Consider the following 16,742-nt stretch of genomic DNA (forward strand, 5'->3'; position numbering starts at 1 on the left):
AGCAATTTGATAAAGATGAAATGCCCCACTTTTAAAAGGTTGAGTATTTAAGGTTCTATTTGGACAGGGTGAGGACGAAGATCTTGAGAGACCACGAGCAATCGAAGGTGGACCCTCAAGTTTGTGGGTCCATGTCACTGACTGGATCTCTTTAATTGATATGGATCATTAGTTTGTTGACCATTGATGGACAATTGGATCTCAAGCATTGATGTGGACCATTAATTCATAAGCCATTGATCGATGGTTATTAACGTCTAATTAATGTGCTCTTTTAGGGACGAAAATAGAACAATTGGTTATATATCATAGGTGATTTGGACTTTCCTTTTTGTTAACTACTTACGATTTGCATAATTGTTAGATCTAGCAACTCAAATGATCCAATATGAATATCTTAATATGAGACAAATGAAAGATCTCTTGGGCTACCCAACGACTGAATGTAATTAGAATATGAAAAGTCACGAGTAATCCAAAAAGGTAAGTATAATTAGCCTACCATAGGACATGTGTTATATATATCACTCACGTGGCAGAACCAACTACCCATTGTGGTAGCCTTGGGTTTGAAAATGGCCAAAATATAGTTGGTAAGTGATAAATTCGGTCGATACACCATAGCATTACATAGATGAAGTCTTACGGTCGAAATTGCTTAAAAAGCAAAGTAACAACATATCACTAAGTTGGTCGAGTTTTCATGATGTATTACTCATGTTCATATGAAGAAAAAGATAGCAATCACTAACAAGTGGCACCATGAGAAGAATTCTAGTCCGCATAATAGGAGCCGAATGTGTGTGGGACCAATGACCAACCCACAACAAACAATTACCACACATGGCGTTGCCTAACAGGCCACAACTATCTTCGGGCCCAAATAGCTATTTTCACATCAACAATGTGAAGAGTGACCCCGAAGATCTCATTCCATCTATCACCTCATAACTCTATAAATAAGAGAAATATCAAAGAACTCTAGCCATCGCCAACCTAACACATACGAACTCTAGAACACAACTACCTATCTTATCATATTTTATCCTACCTTAGGAGTAGTATAATTGAACTCATCTATGTTGCTACATTGGACAAGTTATAGATTAGGAGTAGTGTTATCTTCTACGTCTATGCTAATACACTAGATCAACCTAGAATAGGAGCAGTCTAATTCCCTTCCATCTGTACCAAGCACTGGCTTGCAAGGATGAGATGACTTTTGTCATTTTAGTACTGTAATTCCCTTCATATATGCCCAAGTCGTTGGACTAAGGAAGACTTAGTTCTAGAACGTCATCACCTACGCCATAAACGTTGGATCGTCGAGGAATATTTTTGAAAGTTTTTATTTTTATTTCATTTAATGCAATTGAGTTCCTTCTACTCTCATATTGTGCAAATCGAATTATTTTTACTATCATGGTTAGAAAAAATAATTTCAGGTGAAAGGCAAAAATAAAAATAAAAATAAAAAACCCTCTTTAGAATGATGATTCAGCTCCTTTGCAAATCGTCTAGTTTCATTTATAGGTGATTGAATAGACAATTGAATTACTTTAATTATTGGTTATAGACGACTGACTAATCACAGTCTCTCTATCTATCTCAATGCTTGGGGTCATAGGTGTTCAGTTTGGATCGAACCATAATAGGTTCTGGCACGCCTGGCATCATACACACTTACCAACGACTGAATTTTGAGTTAAACAACACGATCGATGGGACTTGTATATGGTGTTTGATCCGATTCTACAACGTGATGAGTAGGTCCACTAACTATTCCTGCAGAGGCTAAGCTTCAACTTCTCATGCCCTCAAAGACAACTCCTTTGGAAGGCGGATTATCTTCGTTAAGTAACACGTTTGAGTGTTTCATGCACTTTGTACAATGTATAAGCTAGCCCGCAACAACTATCTGGCCAATTTAGGAACCAAATTGAGCAAGCACAGCTTCAGGCCAAGCAAGCAAGGGTTCAGATCGAGAATCTCAATAAGGTTATTGGCCTTTTGTTCGGGAGGTTTCTCGATGGTCGACCTAATTCCATGTATCCCTATTCTCAACCAAATATTCTTCAGGATCAACTAATACCTCCTCAATCAAAGATTAATAGGTTCGACCAATATCGATTTGGCTAAAAATTTCTACCTCCAATCGGCATCAGGAGAAACGACCTCAATGGCCGACTCTGCAGCCCACTTGACCAAGAGGCATTAAATCATGATGTTCTTGGGGCGCAATTCGTCTCAAGGATCGAATAGCTTTGGGAGAAACTTCTTGTGCCTCTGGTTCCCCCAATGCTTAACCCAGATCCTTCAGTTATTAACCCTATCATTTAGGAACATCGATCATCAGTTCATATCCCTCAGATGGGCCAAGAAGATTTGCACCAAGAGGTCGCGACCCATCAATAAGGCCGGCATATAAACAAACTGACTTATAGAAAGCCCTATACTAAATGGATAGATCAACACTGTGAGTTACCGATGGGCTATAGACTCTTGAATTTACTCTATTTTTAGGAGAGTGTGGTCAATCGACCGCTGAACACACAAGTCACTTCACCATCCGGTGTAGAGAAGTTTCTAATCATGATTTTACATGGTAGATTAATCTGCCACCTAATTTTATTAACTCAAGACCAAAAATGGAAGAGAAATTCAATGCACAATTTTTCTAAACTAAGCCGGAAGTCTCAATTGCCGATTTATCCCATCCAATGCAATTATTGTGGAAAATGGCTTATAAGTACATTGCCCGATTTAATAATGTGCTGAATAGGTGTCTGGTCACCATGCTCAAGGCTGAATTTGTTAAACTGACTCAGGACAACTAATATTGAATTGAGAAAGAAATTCAAAGGCATGGAATTCGAAGAGTTATTTGATTTATCCATCTGAATAACCAAAGCCAATAGAAGAATTCCTCAGTAAGGACCTATTATTAGGACCCTACCTCCGAGTTAGATATGGCGGAAGTTGTGGCTAGAAAGTCATTTGTCTACTAGTCCCTGACCAAGAAGGATGCGATCGCTCCTTCTGGATAAAATACAAGAAATTATGTATTCAAAGTTGACAAACAGTACTCATTTGACACAACTCGTGCCAGAGATCTATAACAACCTTTTAGAGGGGAAATCCATTAAGGCTCCAGCAAACCAAAGAATCTTATCGGTCGAAGAACTCAAGAAAAGTAAGTATTACTAATGGCATGGTACTCATTTTGATTCCATGGTCAATTATGTCGTTTTCAGGAATGTCTTCCAAGCCAACATCGACAGAGGACTACTACAGTTCCCTAAAAAGGAGAAGGTCGACACCGACTTGTTTCCATACATGGCCAAAGTAAACGTCACCACACCCAACTTACAAAAGCGTGATGCCCCAAGGTTGAAGATCAATCTGACGACAGCCATAAGTCAGATGCTTGTGAGCCAAACCACAACTACCAATCGACAAGTTGAGAGCAAACCACGACCACAAAGGAAGAATTGAAGCCACCCGTCATACATGGGGGCAAGTCAAAGAAGCCTCACGATCTTTAGTAAGGAAATTGCGTGTGTATCTATTATGCAACCAATACAACAACGAAGTTGATCCAAGTTGTCAATACCGTCGATTAAACCAAACGGGTGAATGACATAGGAGCGCAGTATAGATCAGTTGCCACGCCTATGATTTTATCAACCACCATACATAGCACCACAAGTCTGGCAACACAATAGCCATAAGATCAAAGTCAAGGTAACATGAAGTTGGTATCATGACTGCGTTAAAATGGTCAAGCCGGTTAATAGAGAGGTAAGGAAAAGGTTGTCCACCTGAAGTTGGTATCATGACACCGTCCATTTAGATGGCCAACCTCTAGACGGTTTGGATCATTTTATTGGTGTGATTTTAGTGATGTAGCTAATATTTGAATGGTTTTGAAGCATCACTAGCATGTCATGTGTATGGTGGACATGTTCTTAGTCACCACCTTTGTTTAGCCACACTACTCTCTAAGGGAGATCAAAAAGGCATTTCACCCCATTTACTTCCAAATCCTCTCTCTTAGGGAGGATTTCATTTACAAGCCCATGTACTTTCATTTTATTTCATTTGCATGCATTTACTTCTATCCAAACACACTTAAAATATGATTTACTTTCATTTACTCCCAATTCTCTCCATTTACCTCCATTTACTTCTATCCAAAGGGCCCTAAATTACTGTGAGGAGGTCTCCAATCCAACCAATTGCACCGCTAGTTATAGTCCACCCAGTGGATATCTCCAAACCAATTAAGTTCATACAAAATCCAGACCTTCTGATAAGTTTGTCCCACCATGAGAATTCTAATATGCGTAACAAGAGAAGGATGTGTGTGGGACCAATGACCAACTCACAACAAACAATTACCACACATGGCATTGCCTAACAGGCCACAACTGTCTTCGGGCCCAAATAGTTATTTCCACATCAACAACGTGAGGAGTGATCATGAAGATCTCATTCCAGCTACCGCTTCAAAACTCTATAAATAGGAGAAAGATTAAAGAAATCTGACCCTTGCCAACCTAACACAAACGCACTCTACAACACAATTGCCTATCTAATCTTATTTTATCCTAGCTTAGGAGTAGTGTAATTCCCTTCATATATGCCTAAGTCATTTAACTAAGGAAGACTTAGTTCTACGACCCTGCTACCTATGCTACAAACGTTAGATCGTCGAGGAATATTTTTAAAAGTTTTCATTTTTATTTCATTTAATGCAATTGAGTTCCTTCTATTTTTACTATCATGGTGAGGAAAAAAAAAAAAAAAAACTTATTAGAATGATGAATCATCTCCTTTGCAAATCGTATGGTTTCATTTATAAGTGGCTGGATAGACAGTTAAACTACTTTAATTATTGGTCATAGATAACCGCTCATGGCCTCTCAGTCTATTTTAGCGCCTAAGGTCATAGGCGTTCAGTCCGGATCGAGCCATAATAGGTTTTGTCACGCTTGGCATCATATAGACTTACCAACAACCAAATTTCAAGCCAAACACCTAATTTAACACACCCGATGGGACCTGTATGTGGTGTTTGATCCGATTCTACAATGCAATGAGTAGGTCTACTAACTATTCTTGCAGAGGCAAAGCCTTAACTTCTCGTACCCTCAAAGCCGACTCTTTTGGAGTGCATGTTATCTTCGTTAAGTAACATGCTCGAGTGTTACATGCACTTCGTAAATGTATAGGCTAGCCTGCAACAACTATATGAGCAATTTAGGATCCAAATTGAGCAAGCACAACTTTAGGCCAAGAATCTCAACATGCTTATTGGCCTTTTATTTGAAAGGTTTCTCGATGGTTAGCTTAATTCCATGTATTCTTATCCTCAACCAAATCTTCTCTAGGATCAACCTTAATGGCCAACCCTACGGCCAACTTGACCAGTAGGCATTAAATCATGGATCCCTTGGGGGGCAATTCATCCTAGGGACCAAATAGCTTGGAGGGCAACTTCTTATGCCTCTGTTTCTCCCAACACTTAACCCAGTTCCTTCAGGTATTAACTTGGTCATTTGGGAACATCTAGCACCAATTTATATGCCTTAGATGGGCCGAGAAGATTTGATCCAAGAGGTCGCAGGCCATCAGTAAGGCCGACATATAAATAGACTGAGAAAGCCCTATCTCGAATGGATAGATCAACACTGTGAGTTACCGATGGGCTATAGACTCTTGAATTTACCCTATTTCAAGAGAATGTCGTCAATCGACCATTGAACATACGTCGCTTCACCATTCAGTGTGGAAAAGTTTCTAATTATGGTTTTCTTTAGCTCAAGATTTTTAAAAATTCTATTACTAGAATGGCCTTTACATGGTAGAGTAATCTGCTACCTAATTTTATTAACACATGGCCGGAAATGGAAGAGAAATTCAATGCACGGTTTTTTGAAACTGAGTCGAAGGTCTCCATGGCTGATTTATCCCATCTAATGCAATTACCACGGAAAATGGCTTAAAAGTACATTGCTCGATTTTAAAAGGCGATGAATAGGTGCCTAGTCACCACGCTCGAGGCTGAATTTTTTAAACTAACCTAGGATCACTTAAATATTGAATTGAGAAAGAAATTCAAGGGCATGGAATTCGAAGACTTATTCGATCTATACGTTCGAGTAACCAAAGCCAATGAAAGAATTCCTCAGTAAGGACCTATTATCAAGACCCTAACTTCGAGTTAGATATGGCGGAAGTTGTGGCTAGAAAGCAATTTGTCTACCAATCTTTGACCAAGAACGATATGACTGCTCATTCTAGACAAAATATAAGAAAGAATGTATTCGAAGTTGGCAAACAATACTCATTTGACACAACTCGTGCCAACAAGATCTTCAACCACCTTTTAGAAGGAAAATCCATTAAGGCTCCTGCAAACCAAAGAATCCCATCGATTGAAGAACTCAAGAAAATTAAGTATTACTAATGGCATGGTACTCATTTTGATTCCATGGTCAATTATGTCATTTTCAGGAATGTTTTCCAAGCCAATATCGACAGAGGACTACGACAATTCTCTAAAAAGGAAAAGAAAACTATGGGGGTCGACACCAACTTGTTTTCCACACATGACCGAAGTAAATGTCACCTCACCCAACTTATGAAAGCATGATGACCCAAGGTTGAAGGTCGACCTGACGATAGTCATAAGTCAGCAGCTCGTGAGTGAAACCACAATTACCAATCAACGAGTTAAGAGCAAACCATGACCATAAAGGAAGAATTGAAGCTGCCCGTCACACATGGGGGTAAGTCAAAGAAGCCTTGAGATCATTAGCAAGGAAACGGCGTGAGTATCTATTATGCAACTAATGCAATAGTGAAGTTGGTTCGAGTTGCCAATATCGTTAATCAAACCAAGCAGGCGAATAACAAAGGAGCACATAATAGATCAGTTGCTACGCCTATAACTTTATCAACTATCACACATAGCACCACAAATTTGCAACACAACAGCCATAAGATCAAAGCCAAGCTAAAAGGAAGTTGGTATTATGACTGAGTTAAAATGGTCAAGCCGATTAATAGAGAAAAAAGGAAAAAGTTGTCCACCAGAAATTTTCCATGCGGCATTCTGGAATGACACATTCACAGAAACGTTGTTAGTAAAGAAAAATAGCATTGAGGCTTCAATGTGAAGACAATAACACATATTGAAAGAGATATCGGTCGACAATGAGTTTGGCATGATCTGAATTCACAACAGAACTACATAACTAGCTGAAACAGATTCATGTTAACTAAGGGTTAGACCAACTAGTTAAAAGAGGATGAAAGAAATCTTCAAACATCAACACATGTCTAGAAGATCTCATGACTGAATTTAAGGACGCTGGTGCGTCTCGTGATTTTTTTGAGCGATGAAAAAATCCTAGAGGACCAAGTGTTGAAGATCAAAGAATTAATGGACAATGATATATTATTGACTAATAATATCGACCCCCAATGAATGAAGGTTGATGAGGCAGAACTCGCTGGCCAAATCATAAACAAGAAGAAAATTATTGAGGACTTGTCCATGATTAACACCATGACTAATCAAGAGAAAACCACCATAAAGTTCGTCACTTTTCCATCGATTATAATTAATTGTAATATAGTTTTCACGCTTCCCTTATTCTTCTAAATAAAACCCTACCAGCCTAACATCATAGAGGGAGATGTCGAAGAATACAGAGCCGACGCTCCTATTAAAACAACCAAGAGTAAGCTTATTCCCCTTGTTACAATGGAGTCAGGTAAAGGCTCTAAGAAAGTGGTTTTGGCAAAAACAACTTACAGGATGACCCAACATATGAAGTCGTTATACATCACGGCACACTTTGATAGATGCATTGTGACCAGGGTACTAGTTGACAATAGTATGGCCGTCAATATACTACTAGCTTCTATACTAAAGAAACTAGGCAAAATTAAAAACGACTTAATTGCAACCGAAGTTACGGTTAAAAACTTTGATGGTGTTGTCATTGATATTCATGGGTTTTACCCATCAAACTATTAGCCCGCAACATTAAAGGTTTGTCAGCTATTTTCGTGATCGAATCTACCTTAAGCTATAATTAATCTTGCTTGGGAGATATTTCATTCACTCCAATTGATGCATCCCTTCATTCTTGCATCAACTCATTGTCTTATAGAATAAGAACAAGGTTGAAGTGTTGTGAGTTGATAGCCGCCCTTTTGTGGCCAATTAAAATTCGACCTAGGTTTATCTGTATGGTGACGAAATAGGACCATTATACTTTATAGGTCAGGACAAAAACAACTGACCTATAAGTATTACTGGCTCCACTGACCCTTTGGTGCTTGCAGCGAATATCAATGAGGCACTCAAACCAAATCAGCTAAGTGTGATCATCCATTATCAACATGTCTAACAGATGCATAGATAAGGAGCTTCCATGACGAGCGAAGCATCACCAGTCGGAGCACCAGCCAAAATCACAAACATTTTCAATAAAATAGAAGGCATCTTCGATATGGAGGATTGCAGAATGACTTTGAAAGAGATGAAGTCTCCAACAATGGAATGGAATTTCAAGACCTCGAGCAACACTTGCCAAACTGATTCTCTAATTGATGTTCAGTACCCACTAGTGAAAGTTAATGGAAGTTAACCTAGGGACCGAACACGTCCCTCGGGCAACATATGTCAGCAAATTGTTAGAGGTACAAATCTAAGCGGAGATTGTTGCTCTTTTAAGGGAGTATTTTGATTATTTCGATTGGGACTACCATGAAATGCCAAAACTCAACAAAAAGCTAGTCAAGCATTGTCTCCCAATCAAGGAAGGTTGGGGCAACACGACACATGAGTAGTTCGCTCCAGGGCCCCACCCCCTCGAGAGAAGGATGCCGGCAGAGATAGAGTTGGGAGCCAACATATGCTTTCCTTGGGCTTGCCTTGCCCCATCATCTAAATAGACAGGCGGGCGCCGAAAAGGAACCAGCCCTATGGCCGTTCAAGCATCCATCACGGCGAATGATGGCTGAAGTATCCTTGAAGATCAAAGAAGAGGTTGAACTACCATTGAAGGTCGATTTCATTCGACCTATTAGATAAGCTGAATGAATTTCAAATATAGTACTAGTCATCAAGAAGAACTGGAAGCTGAGGATATGCATCAACTTTAGAAACCTCAATCAGGCTACTCCAAAAGATGAATATTCAATGTTGAGTGGTAAATTGAGTAGCAGAACATAAAATGATAGCTTTCATTGGCAGCCACTTAGGTTACAACCAAATTTACATTGCAAACAAAGGCGACCCAAAGACAGCCTTCAGGTGTCGTGGAGCAATAGATACATATTGTAAGGTTGCCATGCCTTTCAACTTAAATGTTGGTGAAACTTACCAATGGGTCATGAACGTTATATTTCATGACATGATTGGCCATTTTATGAAAGTTTACACTGCTGATGTGGTCATTAAATCAGTCAATCAGGGTAATCATCTTGTGCACCTAAAGAAGTCATTCAAGTGGATGAGGCTGTCATAAATTAAAAGATGAATCTACTCAAATGATCCAATGAGTCTAACTATCAAATTAATGGCTAGGAACTAATATCACCCAAGAGCTAAGACGCCCCCAACTAATAGATCTACTCGAAGTTGCAAATGGACTGTTGAACAGAGAATTACAACAACGATTCAAATTCAAGATTCAACGGAGGCCAAATATTCTCTGAGGGATGATCACCTGCAAATCAGCAGTGGTGGACCATAAGTCAGCCAAAGCCCATCCCTAATTGTCAGGTTCCAGTCAGGCCTCAATAGAAAACATAGAGCCCAATTTCGACAAATGCTAGTGACAAAACTACCCCACATGCAAGTCTGCCCTATTGCCCCATAATTCATTCGGTGAAGTTATACTCCGACGTTTTATTTTAAGTAAACTTAAATTTCATAAGCTATTTTATATCGTCATAGAGTAGGATCCTGAAATTTACAACCAAGCCAAGGTGGTTAGGGTGACAGACATGCCAAATTGGGCTAGGAAAAAGCATGTTATATAAAATCCATCACTCATCATTAGGGATGCCAATGAGTCAGGTTCAGGTCGGGTCTATAGTACCCATACCCAGGCTAACTGGGTTAGGGTCTTGCCGGCTCCAGGTACTTTCACGTTTGAGTCTAGTTCTTGAGTATCTAGAGCTAGATACAATCTGGTTTGGCTTTTGGATGGCTTCTTGGGCAGAATAGAATTTTAACTGTTGATATTTTGAAGAATTTGAAGAAAAGAGGAATGATTCTCCCCAACATGCGTCTTCTCTGCTTGAGTGAGGAAAATGTGGACCATCTCTTTATTCATTGTCCTTTCTCTCTTGACATGTGGTGGGGCATCTTTAGACTGGCGGGAATGTCTTGGATTATGCCCAATTCTGTTGATAATCTCTTTTTGTAAGTGGCATGTGGACTCTGGAGGTGACATAGGAAAGAGAAAATGGAGATCCCTATTGCTAGTTGTTTGCTGGGCTATATGGGCAGAAAGAAACAGTCGTTGTTTTAGGGATAGGAGTGTGTCCTTGGCAGGTGTTTCTCCAAAGTTCTCGTACTCTTTAGGGACTGGGCTCCTTGAAATCTTTTGGTGGGGTTTTTCTCCAGACATGAGTCTAGATGTTGTATTTTTCTTTTTCTTTTTCTTTCTAACTTTTGCTAGATTTCTTTGGTTCCTTTTCTTTGTTTATTTTCTTGTTTTTATAGTTTATTTTTAGGGCTTTCCAGTTTGTTTTTCTTTTCGTTTCTTCTTTCTTCTTTCTTCTTTCTTGTTGTTTTCTTTGTGTTCTGCATCTTTTTGTGTGTTTCATTAAATTTCTCATCTTTCAAAAAAATAAATAAATAAATAAATCTGGTTCGGGTTCCCATCGGCTCTTTGGATCTAGGTTTCAAGTCGGGTTCAGTAAACATTTACATGGTTGTGTCCACCCTATGAATAGATTATAGATCATGCACACATCCACTTTGACACGCGTATGGTGTATAAATGGGCTCCTTTACATTTTTGTCTTAGGAAACCTCATTTTCTCTGTAAAATCGTCAATTCACATAATTGTGCTATCAAAAACTAAACAGGCTCGACCCAGACGCAACTAGGCCCAACCTGACCCAACTTCCTGAACCCGACTAGACCCTATTTTTAACCAGGTCCAAAAGGTGATAACCCAACCAATTAAAATTGGGCAGATCCATGGGGTTTCATGTGGGTCCCGATACCCACTAACAACCCTACTCATCGTCTGCCCATATTTTGACCACACTTGTAACTAAACATACAAGAACTTTCTAGAACCTATGGCATCCCAAAAGTATACTTGAATCTGTGTGCAACTTGCCTACATCTAAAGTTCTTCTAGATCTTAACCAAAATAAACCCAATCCTAAACGTAAACCTATTAAGACCAACCATTAACCAAAGAACAAACAAAATTAAAAGACTAACCAAGGTTAATTTAAACCATTATAATTCTTCTTACATTAGTAGAATTAATATAACATCCAAGGACTCCAGTCCAAAACAGGAATGAAATACTTCCCAAGCCACATTAATAGCCTAATTGGACTTTTCACAGCCTAAAATAATCTCTAGTTTTCATCATAACATATTTCACTCAGAACTTAATCTAAACATCAGAGAAGTAACACATTGGATAGCCAATAGAAAATTTCTGAGTCATTAGAGCATTGTTTCATGACCAAAATAGGGTTACTTTCGTTCGGTGACCAATGAAGGAAAGGCTACATCTAATGTACTTGTTTCCCATGAAACAAGGAACCCTATATAACTAGAACTGCTTAAAGAGGACTAGACCCACATATAAATATATATCTTGTAATTAAAATTTAAGAAATTATTAGGATTTAACGAAACTGGACATAACACAATAGGATTCAGTTAGAACATATCCTAAAGTACCAAATGAATATCTGCTACCAGTATCGATATAATGAGTTGGGTCATGTTCTTAACCATATTGAAGTATCTGGGTATTGTGACTTTCGAATTTCCATCAATATTACCATGTATTTTCAAATCACTAGCACAAAAAAGAAGGATTAGGGTTGGCAATTGATATCTATTTACCTGATTAGGGCTGGCAATTTTACTCAATTACCTGACTTCTGAAGGGGTCGGATACAAATATTGCCATACCCGTATCCACATAACCAATTAACCGAGGACATTTTCATGATTTATTTAACTAATGATATTTTTAAGTAAAATATTAAATATTCTGATCCTACGGTATATAGTGGTCCCGGATTGCGATTTATGGATCAGATCGTCCCAAGGACAAGCTAAGATGGACAGACTCTCGTGCACAATGTTTCTCTCTCCGTATACTCTCAGTATTTTGTATATCTTATATTTATGCGAGAGAGAGCGCGTGCCTTTTATAGGAAAGGAGGGGAGATTGGATGAGACCATATCATCCGGTCTTATCCCTATCTCCTATCATAAATCAAATTCAATTTTGAATTTGAAATATAACCGAAAAGGAGAAAGGCCGGAAGATGCCTAAACATGTGGGACCCACCCACTAGTGATTGCTCACCAGTGGGCCCCACCGGCCTACGTCCAACATCTCCCACTCAATCACATTGTGGGATAGGCACATAAATTTGTCCATTTAACTCGCCTAATAACAATCAAAGATCAAACATCGCGATCAAAAGAATCAGAGGCGTGGGACCAGCTGGATCACCAAATCTTCTCACAGGTGCTTAAGTACTAAGTGACCACCTGACTAGTACTCAATAACCCAAGCTTTGCAATGCCTGTCCTAGTCCGCATGACCACACCGGATGGAGTTAACTCCCGACCTGGAGTACTCGGCCAACATACGCACTTATCCAACTTATCGAGTTATTATGAAAACTTGATTTTTCACAAACTTCGAATAAAATCAATTCCAAGCAATACTTATATATATATATATATATATATATATATATATATATATATATATATATATATATGCTTTTTAAGAAAAATACTGTTTGCAAAAGTCTAATAAAAACAACTCGATACTGCCAGCGGATAAGTCTTCAAGTGCGTATTTATAGTTCTAGAAATTTAGTGTAGTTGTCACAGGATCTTCCCCACGCAGATGTGTAATTTGGAATTAATCAAGTCGCTTTCCTAGCGTAACTGAGTCTGACCAATCAAAGACCTTTTGTCATAATACACTAAAGTAGCGACACTCAATCTCATCCTTATATACCCAAGAAGAGGGTAGCTAAGGACACAAAGATTCACCTACGGGACTGGCTACTCACACGTTGCAATGATTAGATCGAATCAAAGCAATCTGTAAGTAATAGGTCCCGATACGTGGCTACAATCCACGTCGTAAAGTAAACAATACTAGGTGAATGTCAGGTCTACAATATGCAGGTCATTCTACATGAAGTACGACTCATCTCATAACCTGGCTTTAATTTCAGGCCATAACATTGATCGCATGTAATGGAATGGTGCGATTATGTTATTCAACTTTATCAGTCTCATCTTCAATCTTTATAAGATTGTAGGCGGATACGACTCACTCATATCCTCATCCTTTATTATTCACAATAAAGGGAAGTTCATACCTCAATGTATAAACATAGCCCTAAATGTACCTCTCTTGTACATTCAAGGTTGGTCAACCCGTGCGAGTGGGTGACCGGCCTGCCGACAAAAATAGAAATCCTTCATGATTTCAAGGTAAATGCTGATGATCTTCATATCTAGTAATATTAGTGTTCAATACTGAATAAAAAAGAATATATTATTCATTAATGAAAGATTAAAGGTACTACAAAACAAGTACATCAGTCAAGCTTTCCTCAATCCCATCTGCCTGACGTGAACCTGAAATAGATCTCTAGCTATAGGTTTCGTCATGGGATCAGCCATCATCTCCTTAGTAGGAATGTAGCTGAGAGTGACCTTCTTATCTCTCACTTGATCACGGACGTAATGATACTTGATCTCAATGTGCTTAGATTTCTGGTGGTGTTTTGGGTCCTTAGCCAAGTCAATGGCAGAAGTATTGTCTATCTTCAGCGATATAGGCTGACGAACACTCGGTACAATACCCAGACTCATTAGAAATCTGCGAACCCATACACACTCCTGAACTGCAGCACAACATGCAATGTACTCGGCCTCCATAGATGAAAGAGCTGTGGATGTCTGTTTCTTACTCGACCATGAGATAGCTCCTCCTCCGAGTAAGAATACGTATCCTGAAGTAGACTTTCCCTCGTCGGCATCATTACCCCAAGCAGCATCTGAATATCCTTTAAGCTCGAGGCTAGTGCCTTCATAACACAACAGTAGGTCTTTTGTTCCTCTGAGATAGCGGAATATACGTTTGACGGCTTGCCAATGAGACTGTCCCGGGTTACTCTGATAACGGCTGACTATGCCAACTGCATAGCTAATATTTGGTCTGGTGCAAAGCATAGCATACATTAAGCTCCCTACTGCACTTGCATAAGGTATTGAGGACATAGCTAATTTCTCAGCTTCAGTCTGGGGACACGATTTCCTGTCTAGCTTGGTAGCTTTATCCATAGGGGTTTCAACAGCTTTTGAATTTTTCATCCTGAACCGCTCTAAGATCTTTTGTATATAGGTTGCTTGAGACAAGCCTAAAAATTTCTTAGAGCGATCCCTGATGATTTTTACCCCAAGAATAAAGTTGGCTTCACCGAGGTCTTTCATCTCAAAGTTCGAGAATAGCCAATCTTTAGTCAATATTAACAATTGCATGTCATTACCAGCTAACAGGATATCGTCTACATATAGAGATAGTATCAGAAAAGATCTTCCAGACCGTTTTATATATACACAATGATCTTCTTCACTCATCGTGAATCCAAAAGTGGTGATGGCCAAGTGGAACCTCATGTACCACTGTCTTGAAGATTGCTTCAGCCCATAGATAGATTTTAGCAACTTGCAGACTTTCTTCGGATGCTTTTTGTCCACATAACCCATGGGTTGTTGCATGTATATCTCTTCTTCCAAGTCACCATTTAAGAATGCGGTCTTTACATCCATCTGATATAACTCTAAGTTTAAACTTGCAACAATGGACAAGATCATGCGGATTGAGGAGAACTTTGTGACAGGTGAAAAGGTCTCCTCGTAATCAATGCCTTCTTATTGTGTAAAACCTTTAGCAACTAATCATGCTTTATACTTATCCACTGTACCATCTGCCTTTCTTTTGATCTTAAGTACCCATTTATTACCTATCGCTTTGCGATTGGAATGCAGATCAACAAGTTCCCAGACTTTATTCTTCTCCATGGAAGCGATCTCTTCGTCCATAGCATTTACCCAATTGGACGAGTTTGAAGATAATAATGCATCCTGATACGAATCAGGTTCATCATCATCAACTGCAACGTAAGAGAATATTTGTCCCTCAATATCGAAATATCTTCGGGGAATCAATTCTCTTTCGCTTCGACGTAACTCAGGAGCTTGCTGAGATGTCCTCCCAATGTCTTGGTGAACTATAGGATCATCTTCATCTTGAGGAGTAGAACTACCACTCTCTTGAGATACATCAGGTATTTCAAAAAGTTTGATTGAAACCTTTTGCTTTATTCGGCTTGGGTATTTATTTTCAATGAAGGTAACGTTTCGGGATTCTATCTCAATCCATCGTCCATGGTCCTCATAAACTAGAACGTATCCCTTTGAATGTATAGGGTACCTTATGAACACGCATTCAATGGTTTTACTATCAAGTTCACCTCTATGCAGAGTAGGTAGCAAAACATATCCTAAAGATCCCCAAGGGCGTAGGTGGGCTAAAGAAGGAGGCCTCCTAGACCACATCTCATATGGAGTCTTAGGAATGGATTTGGATGGGACTCTATTAAGGACGTAGACGGCTGTTAACAGTGCGTCTCCCCAGAATATGGTAGAGAGATTGGCTTGTGCCATCATCGATCTAACCATGTCCAATAGTGTCCTATTCCTTCTTTCTGCAACACCATTTTGTTGTGGAGTGTAAGCCATTGTGTACTGCCGAACAATTCCAACGTTTTCACAATATGATTTAAACGTTTCAGATGTATACTCGCCACCTCTATCAGATCGAAGGGTTTTAATCTTTTTCTCAAGCTGATTTTCCACCCTGACTTTATATTTAAGAAAACAATCAAAAGCCTCAGATTTGTGTGAGATGAGATACACATATCCATAGCGCGAGTAATCGTCAATGAATGTGACAAAGTATTGACATCCGTTTCTGGCATGTACATTAAATGGTCCACAGATATCTGAATGGATTATCTCAAGTGTGCCCGTAGACCTAGCCGCTTTGGGAAATGGTTTCTTCGATGTCTTCCCGGACACACAATGTTCACAAAATGGCAAATCAACTTTGGATAAGGAATCTAACAGACCAGAACGTACTAGTCTTGTCATACGATCCTTTCCAATGTGACCTAACCTCGCGTGCCATTTTTGAGATTCAGATACTACATTTTTATTCGACATAGTAGATAAAGCAATATGGGCATTATCACAATCTACGTCTAGAATAAATAAATCTGAAATTAAATATCCCCATGCAAAGATGAGGTTATTTTGTCTCAAAGAAACTCTAGTCCCAGAAAATCGAATATCGAAACCATCAAATAATAACCTAGAAACAGAAATTAAATTCCGACGCATCCCTGGTGC

Source organism: Magnolia sinica, chromosome 4 (assembly GCF_029962835.1).
Source record: "Magnolia sinica isolate HGM2019 chromosome 4, MsV1, whole genome shotgun sequence".
Lineage (NCBI taxonomy): Eukaryota > Viridiplantae > Streptophyta > Magnoliopsida > Magnoliales > Magnoliaceae > Magnolia > Magnolia sinica.